The sequence below is a fragment of the Columba livia genome, chromosome 2 (genome assembly GCF_036013475.1).
Source record: "Columba livia isolate bColLiv1 breed racing homer chromosome 2, bColLiv1.pat.W.v2, whole genome shotgun sequence".
Taxonomy (NCBI): Eukaryota; Metazoa; Chordata; class Aves; order Columbiformes; family Columbidae; genus Columba; species Columba livia.
Genome location: NC_088603.1, coordinates 74,858,437 through 74,866,384, shown reverse-complemented (window position 1 = coordinate 74,866,384; position 7,948 = coordinate 74,858,437). Strand labels below are relative to the sequence as shown.

The window sequence follows — 7,948 nt, the reverse complement described above, 5'->3', positions numbered from 1 at the left end:
GGACAAGGACATGAGCTAAGAGGAAAGGATATTTGGATAGCACCTTGTCAATAAGTGTCTCTGTCTAGATTTGGAGGACAATGCTTCAGAAGACCTATAACTTCACAGCTGGGTGTTAAAGAAGAGATCTCATTCTCATGAGTGCTTTTGACATACTTAGTTTTCAGTGTGGGCTGGTGAAATTCCACCTCTTGATCTACATGTTGAAATATATGTATAGGGCGTCACCCCGCCTCTTCTGAGAATACACATTTAGCCACTGCGTTGCTTTCCAAAATGCTGTAGGATCATAATAGGAGCCACAGGGGAAGGACTGACTCAGGGTAGTAAGGTAATTAACCTTTTTTTGTATTCTAAATATCTCCTGAGGTTGACTTCCTTCCTTTACTAGATGTACTATGGTCTCTTGGGTTGCATGGGGAAGCTTGACAGTATACCTGGGCTTAGCTGACAATGTCCTGACGGAATTAGAACCTGTGGAAAGGAATTGGCTCATTTGTGAATGGGTCTCATATCAGCATGAGAATCCCAGTTACAGCTGCCTCACTTGGTTCGTCCTGCACTTGTGGAAAAACTGCAAGGGCATGCCCCGAGTGAGGGAACATTAATGCTCTTCTGTCATAACACATTCAGAAGAGTGCAGATAACCTGGTCACTTGTCCTCTGGAAAGGAAAGGAAGATCATCCATACTAAAACCCACCGTGGCTCCCGCTCATAATAATCATAGAATCATAGAATAATTTCTGTTGGAAGAGACCTTCAGGATCTTCGAGTGAATTACTATGTTCTTTCACTTCCATCTCCTCTTATACCTACTGGTTTTGAATGATGGAGCAATTTTTAAATAGTAATTCCTGCTCTCCGCCATGAAGAGAAATTCCCAAATATCCACCATTTAAAAGTCCAGAGTAAGACACATGGCTTCTTTGTTCTGTTATCTTCCATTCACAGCACATGGATTCACTTGCACATTTCAGACATCTTACACAGGAAGGCTTAATATTTTCTGTTAAGAGTTGAAGGAAACAATAAGCTATTTATTTCTGTCTCTGAGCTCTGCAAGGGCCAGTGTTGTGAAGAACTAGTGCATGCATGACTGCAACACCAGTTAGCGAAGGCTGCATATCACACCAGAGCAGCACTCCATTACTGGCCTTTGCCCAGACTACAGGGCAGAACTACTATCTTTTCTAGGCCAGATGTTTTTATTTTATGTGCTTAAAATAAGGTATTAGCTCTCTCTACTAACCTCACCTTTGATCCTGAGACTGCTGTGTTAAAAATAAAAAATACTTAAAACTCGTTCCTTTCTTACCCCCCATCGCAATCTTTAAAAGCACAAGGAGTGATAAGAAACATGAAGAAGTATTGCCAGATAGACATCTTGGCAGTATGTCCAAGCTTCCTCTAGTCAGCTGTGTCATTCAGACTCATCTGCAGCAGCCTTTGCGTTTGCAGTCAGAAGTTGATTCAAAGTTTATTGCAGATGATGATAAATTTTGGAGGGTTTTTGCAACATAGGCCATTGCTCACTGGGCAATGGATTTAGGGTCCACTGAGCTCATTTATAGGTCTAACGAAACAGTAAGACGTATTATCTCCACCAGATTATGTACTGGTCTTCCAATAAATGCAGCCAAGTGATCCCTGGTAAGGTAATTGCAAGGAGCAAAGAATATGCCAGCACAAAGCACTGATTCTGCATGTCATGGTAACATAATTTGTTGGCCCATGGGATTCAGAATTACTCTATTTCTCTTCCCCAAGACAGACAGCTATGAAAAGGAGGATGGTCTTGTGGTTAAAGATTTGGATGCTGAAGATACAGTCTCAGTTTCCAGCTCTCTCTCAGGCTTCCTGTGTGGCCTCAAACAAACCATTAATGCCTTTGTGTTTTTCTTCTCTGTCAGTAAAAGGATGATTATACTAGCAGGAAAGATCTGAACTGGACTGAACCCAATTATTTTCTTCCACCCCTCTCGAATCTGTAGTTTCCTTACAGCTCAATATTATTTTGTTTTATACCAACTTATGGCTGACAAAGATGCCTCATCCATTCAGTATTTACAGAACAATGGCATTTCTTTTGGGGTGCCTTTACTGAGTTCCTAAGGAATGCCGATAACCTAAACACCCTCTGAATTCAACGCTTAGCAGTGTGTGCTGAAACACCCTCTGACATAACTGAACGTCTGTCTTGCCTTCTGGAACCATGCACCTCTCCCTCCAGTGACTGCAGGGGGGAGATCAGGACGACAGCTTTCTAAATTGTGATGGGAAGAAGGCAGGCAAATGGTTTGTGACTGCAGTGGCCCTGCCAGGGCTAGAGGCAGGCTCTCCTCTCTGAGCTCTGCTGTTGAGTTCGAGATGCTGCGAGGAAACACTTTGTGCTCAGCAGATTTTTCTATGACATTTTGCAAACAGGTCTCTATATAGAAGCACTCCAAGTGAAAAGAAAAAAAAATCCACTTAAATAATCTACTGAAAGACTCCTGTCTTTCTCTGTTTTTCTACTCACCACAGTCTGTGGAATTTTTAGAGTTTTTGAATAGAATGTAGACTCAGCTTCTTAATAATAATTATCCTGTTTTTTCATTGTGACATAAACATTAGTTTATTCTCTGTGCAGTATGTGAACTCAGTCCAAAGCTCTAATTTTTCATACTGTACATGAGGAAAATTGCAATCCAGACCGGCATTTGAACTTTTTTTAGCCCCTAGTTTGAGGAGTTGAACCAAGCTCTCCATCTGAAGACCCATGAACTCTGACAAACTCTGGGTCTGATTCCAAGCTTTGTATTATCTCTCTGGTATCAATCAAATCAACTACAGGAGCAGCTTCAAACATAATTCCTCTCTTCTCATGCCCCTTCTTCATTCCTGCAATGTGAAGCCAGCATTGATATTTTGACACACAGCCAGCTGTAAGACCGTAAAGAATGGTTAACCCACACTAGCTTGTGACTGCCTAACAGCAGACAGTGCTAGCAACAGAAGAGATGTGCAAGTGGTAGAGATAGTGGGGTATGCATTATGGACCCCCTACATCCTCCAAGTCTTTCCCATCACTCCTCAGAGAGTAACAGCTTCAAAAATTTTCCTATAGCATGGAGAAGATCATGAAAAGGGCCAGAATTTTTAAGACACAGCTGGGGTCTCCCTGCTCCTCTACATGCACACATAGTTGCCTAAATGCCTGTCAACTGCACTAAAATGCTGAAATTTTTTATGATGAGGGTGGTAAAACACAGGCCCAGGTTGCTCAGAGGGTTGGTAGATGCCCCATCCCAGGAAACATTCAAGGCCAGGCTGGATGGGGCTCTGAGCAACCTGATCTAGTTGAAGATGTCCCTGCTCATTCTAGCAGGGTTGGACTAGATGACCTTTGAAGGTCCCTTCCAAACCAAGCTATTCCATCAAGTTATTCCATGGAACGAGTTGAAAACCACTCCTGGAGATCAGAGCAAAGATGCATTTTGTTAAAGACTTTTCTATTTCTTTTTCTCTCCCTCTTTTTTACCACACAGCAGAGTGCCATCAACTGGGTCTCCCTGTTGGTGACAATTTGATAGATGGCGATGCATCTTGTGTTTGCAGGGAAGGCTGCTTTAGCTTACGTTTGTCCGGCTAGCAAAACAGAGGAAGCTGCCAAAAAAAGCAGTCCAAGGTATGAAAGTTAACAGTTAGCAATAACTGCGGTGTGAAACATTCCCATGAAACCCAGACATCAAGGATGCTGCTTGGAATAGCTTGAATGTCCTGCATTCTTTTCCAGTGAAAACAGAGTAATACACCAGCAGCGTGGGAGACAGCAGCCAAGGAGGAACACACAAGCCCCAGAGAACAGGCCATCAATTTTCTTGCTGTGGCTGGCTGAAGGAAACTGAAATGTATATTGCAGTGTCTTCTGACGACAGCCACTGCTATGCACACTGCACTTCAAACTCAAAATACATTACCCTAAAGAATGAACAAAAAACCCCAGGCTATTAATAGATTTGTATAAAGAAATCCCTCGTAGTTTTTAATCATTTACATATGAGACTGAGAAACCAAGCATAAAATGGCAGTGTGGCTATTACATGGGTCACTGGAACAGGTTTATGTTAGCTAATACGGTAAAATAGTAGATTAGGAAGAGGGTAGTTTATGGCCTTTAGTTCATTTGTTGACAGGAAGAATCAGGAGCAGATTTGTTTTATGCCTGATCCCATCACAGAACAACTAGGAACAGAACAGTGACTACAATCCAGGCCACTGGAGTATTGTAATGACTGGACTGCATACAGTGGTGGGTGAACAAGATGCTTGCAAAGGAGAAGAGCTAATGAGGTCACAGAAATAAGTAAAGAGCACTCCTGCGTGACCTTATGAAGTGACTCAGCAGAGAACAATTACTTGACATCCCATTGCGGAGCTGGTCAATACCCCAGCCCCTCATGTCAGGGTAAATACCCCAACTCCTTACTCAGGAGGAAGAGATCTTCCTGAGAGCAGTAGGAAACAGGTTTATTCTTAGAAGAAAGAAGTGTTCTAGCGTGTGTGGTGATACTGATGTTCTAGCAGGTCACTAAAAATAGCGAGGACTTTCCAAAGTGCAAACACTCTAGCACATCTGAAAACCTCATTAAATCATACCATGCTGTGTTTGATTGCTGTGTATTGTAATTCCTAGCTCAAAGAGGACTCTTTTCTTTTTTTCTGCTCTTCCTTCTCTGTTTATTCTAGCTTTATGGGCAATTCTTTTGTGAGAAACAGAGTATTTTTGAAAACTCAAACCATATATATTCACTAGGCCTTCTTAACATTTAATCAGAACATCATGAAAATCAAATCAGTTAAGAAGACCTAGGTGACTTGTGACATAAATGTATATTTGAATCCTAAAACCATTGCAAAAATCTGTCAATAATTATAGTCTCATTCATCTTGCCTGGAACCAGGCCAAAACTCAAGCTTAAATTCTCTTTGCAGCCATAGTGGAGCAGACTGCAGCCCTCAAAGTCTGGCTCAGTCCAAGGCAGAACAGAAGGGTAGTGCTCTGACTTTTACCTGGGTTACAGCACTGCAACAGCTTCCTTCCACTCTCACATATATTTCTGGTTTGTGATCAGTTCTGCGTGCTGTTTTGGCTGTGTTGGCATCACATAAGTTGTGTAAAGCAATGCTTCAGGGAAGGCGCCTGCAAAATGGCAATAGGTCAGGGAAGCAGCAGGGAATGGCTTTCTCTACCTGGCTTGAGAAGAACAGCAGATTTTTCCTCTTGTTGGGGGAGATGTGACTAAAACAGCTCTGAGCTGTCAGTTTTCCCCTGGCATGTAGTCAAAGGTCTGTACTCAAAATATCAACAAGCGAAGAGGAAGGGCAATCCTGGAGAGCATGAATTCTGCTGAGGAACCAAGGCTGCAGTGGGACAGGTATGATACCTAGGTCTGTATCTAGCCACAAGCAAATATTTTTTTCTTCTGTCCACCACAAGCTTTTTTTTTAATTATTATTTTTATTTATTTTCAAGCAGTAGAAAGTTTTTCAGCTCATCTATCAGGCTGGGGCAGTACATCTCATATCACATAATCTGCCAGCATCAATAAAAGTAGAACAGGGATTTATAAAAAAAAAAAGAACCTACATTTGAATGCAAATACTGTCATCTTTTATGAAGAATGAGGTTTACACTGTTATTTTCCTTTTTTTTTTTTTTTCTTTTTCTTGGAAGCCAAACTTTCTCAGAAGTGGCAGGAGAGGAAGTTTTACATCTACTTTTCATAGATTAACTTGAAAAGGGAGGCAAATGAATTAGTTACAATTTTTTTTTTTTTTTTTAATGATGTGATTATTTTTCACCTCTAAAAAAACTTTAATCTATTTCACCACAGCTCTGTTTTGCAGATTATCTTCAGGCAAAACTGTTTACTCCCATATTGCATCCTACTGGACCATCTGGCTTGGTACATGGCTCTCCCATATCACCACACACACTAGTGTAATACAGTCTCAGATCAGCATATCCAACTTTTCAACCTCAGTAGGAAGATGAAAAATCTGTTCTTTTATCCATCAATTCTTTAATTAAGAGACTGTGTCAATTCTGCCTTCCACTTTCTTCTGCATATTCTTACCCCACATGCTGTTCATGTCTTGGTACTTTTTCCTCTGCAGAACGGCAAGCATATTTTAATGAGAAGCTGAGGACGGTGGCATATTCCTGAGAAATTTTGACATCAGGCATTTCATTGAAGACAAAGAGAGGAGGAAAGTGGAAAGATGTTTTGATTTGGTTTATATAGCATTCTTCTCCCTGATCCTACTTTGGGTGTCTCAAAAGCATACTCAAGATGACACAAATGTGAGGGAATAAAATGTTTGTGATATGTCCACATCTTGGAAATAAAATTCTGCTCTCTGGATGGGTTTGAGCTGGTGCTCCAGATGATTACTTCAATGATTCTTGCCACTTCTGCAGCAAACTTTCAGGATCCACCTTGAAAACTGACCTCAAGTGTTGTTCCACAATGCTATGTATGCTGAACAAAGACCCAAATAATAACTGGTGGTAGTCCTCCTATTATTATTAAAAGCAGTGTTGAAGTACACAAGTATTTAGGCTGTTTTGTCTGCAGAGCCTGAGACCTGCAACCATATCAAGGCTGTCCTGTCTTCAGTGGTGTTCTGTGATTCTGGAGCTGCTGGGGACAGGATCTATTTTCAGGACGGACAATCTCTCCCAAACAGTTTTGACCCCTCTGAGTGGATTAGAGAGTTTATGCAACTACACAGCTCCAAAGTGTGGCTGAGACTTTCACCAGCAGGAAACTGCACAGGATGCTCAGTGGCATCTCAGACAACAGTCATTTGGGCAGCTGGGCTGAGTCCAGAGTATTTCACTTAATCACAACTAGTGAAAATGGGAGACTGCACATTGGTTTTGAGGGGAGAAAGGTAACTACCTTTCTCTGCTCTTTCTAGATGGCAAAGTCTTACTCAGATCAACTGAAAGGATCATTCTACACAGAAAAAAAGAAGAATTAGGAGATACGAATCCGATATTTCTAACTGCTTTTTCCAAGAAAGCATAATGGACGGACAACAGCCCAAGTTATGTATGCTTACTAATTCTAAATTGAGGTGGTATTACCTCCTAATAAGTTGTTGCAGGCATTTCACAGTGGTTGCAGAAATGTCTCACAAGAGAGATTGTTTTATATTATTTCTTTCTTGCTGGATTCTGTTCTCTTAAATCAAGATAATTAAAGGATACTTCTAATTCAGGACCTTTGTTACTTAGAGGTGATACTTTTCTCCTTCTGGAAGGATCATTGTTTAAAGATCATATGGAAGAAGAGAAAACTACAGGTAGCAGTAGAGGTATTGTTGATGGTTGGGCTCATTTCTCTGCTTTGAATCTTTAACAGAGTGCAGTTTGTCAAATGTGATATTTCTAATATACGAGTTACCTGTGTTGTTTATTGTCCTCACTCTGGGCATTGGAAAGAGTACAGCTTCTTCAAGAGAGCAAGGAAAAACTCTCCTTTATAGTATACTTGTCTCATAAAAAACATAAGTTAAAATACTTTCTGTGATGCTCTAATTCAAGCCTGAAGCAGGACCACCACATTTCAGTCCAAGAGAAAACAAGGACATTTCTGAGAGGTGCATTTTCACCAGAGAAGGAAAAAAGAGGGAAGGGGAGAGGGAAGGAGAGAGGGAAGGGGAGAGGGAGAGGGAGAGGGAGAGGGAGAGGGAGAGGGAGAGGGAGAGGGAGAGGGAGAGGGAGAGGGAGAGGGAGAGGGAGAGGAGAGAGAGAGGGAGAGGAGAGGAGGGAAGAGAAGAGAAGAGAAGAGAAGAGAAGAGAAGAGAAGAGAAGAGAAGAGAAGAGAAGAGAAGAGAAGAGAAGAGAAGAGAAGAGAAGAGAAGAGAAGAGAAGAGAAGAGAAGAGAAGAGAAGAGA

At 41.4% G+C, this 7,948-nt stretch overlaps 1 long non-coding RNA gene across 1 annotated transcript; it reads left to right on the top strand.

Moving 5' to 3' along the window:
- The first annotated feature begins 253 nt into the window (after positions 1 to 253).
- LOC110361891 (uncharacterized) lies at positions 254 to 7,269 on the top strand. Its single transcript, XR_010470981.1, has 2 exons — positions 254 to 331; positions 6,161 to 7,269. It is a non-coding gene; the product is annotated as an uncharacterized LOC110361891 (long non-coding RNA).
- The last annotated feature ends 679 nt before the right edge of the window (positions 7,270 to 7,948 follow it).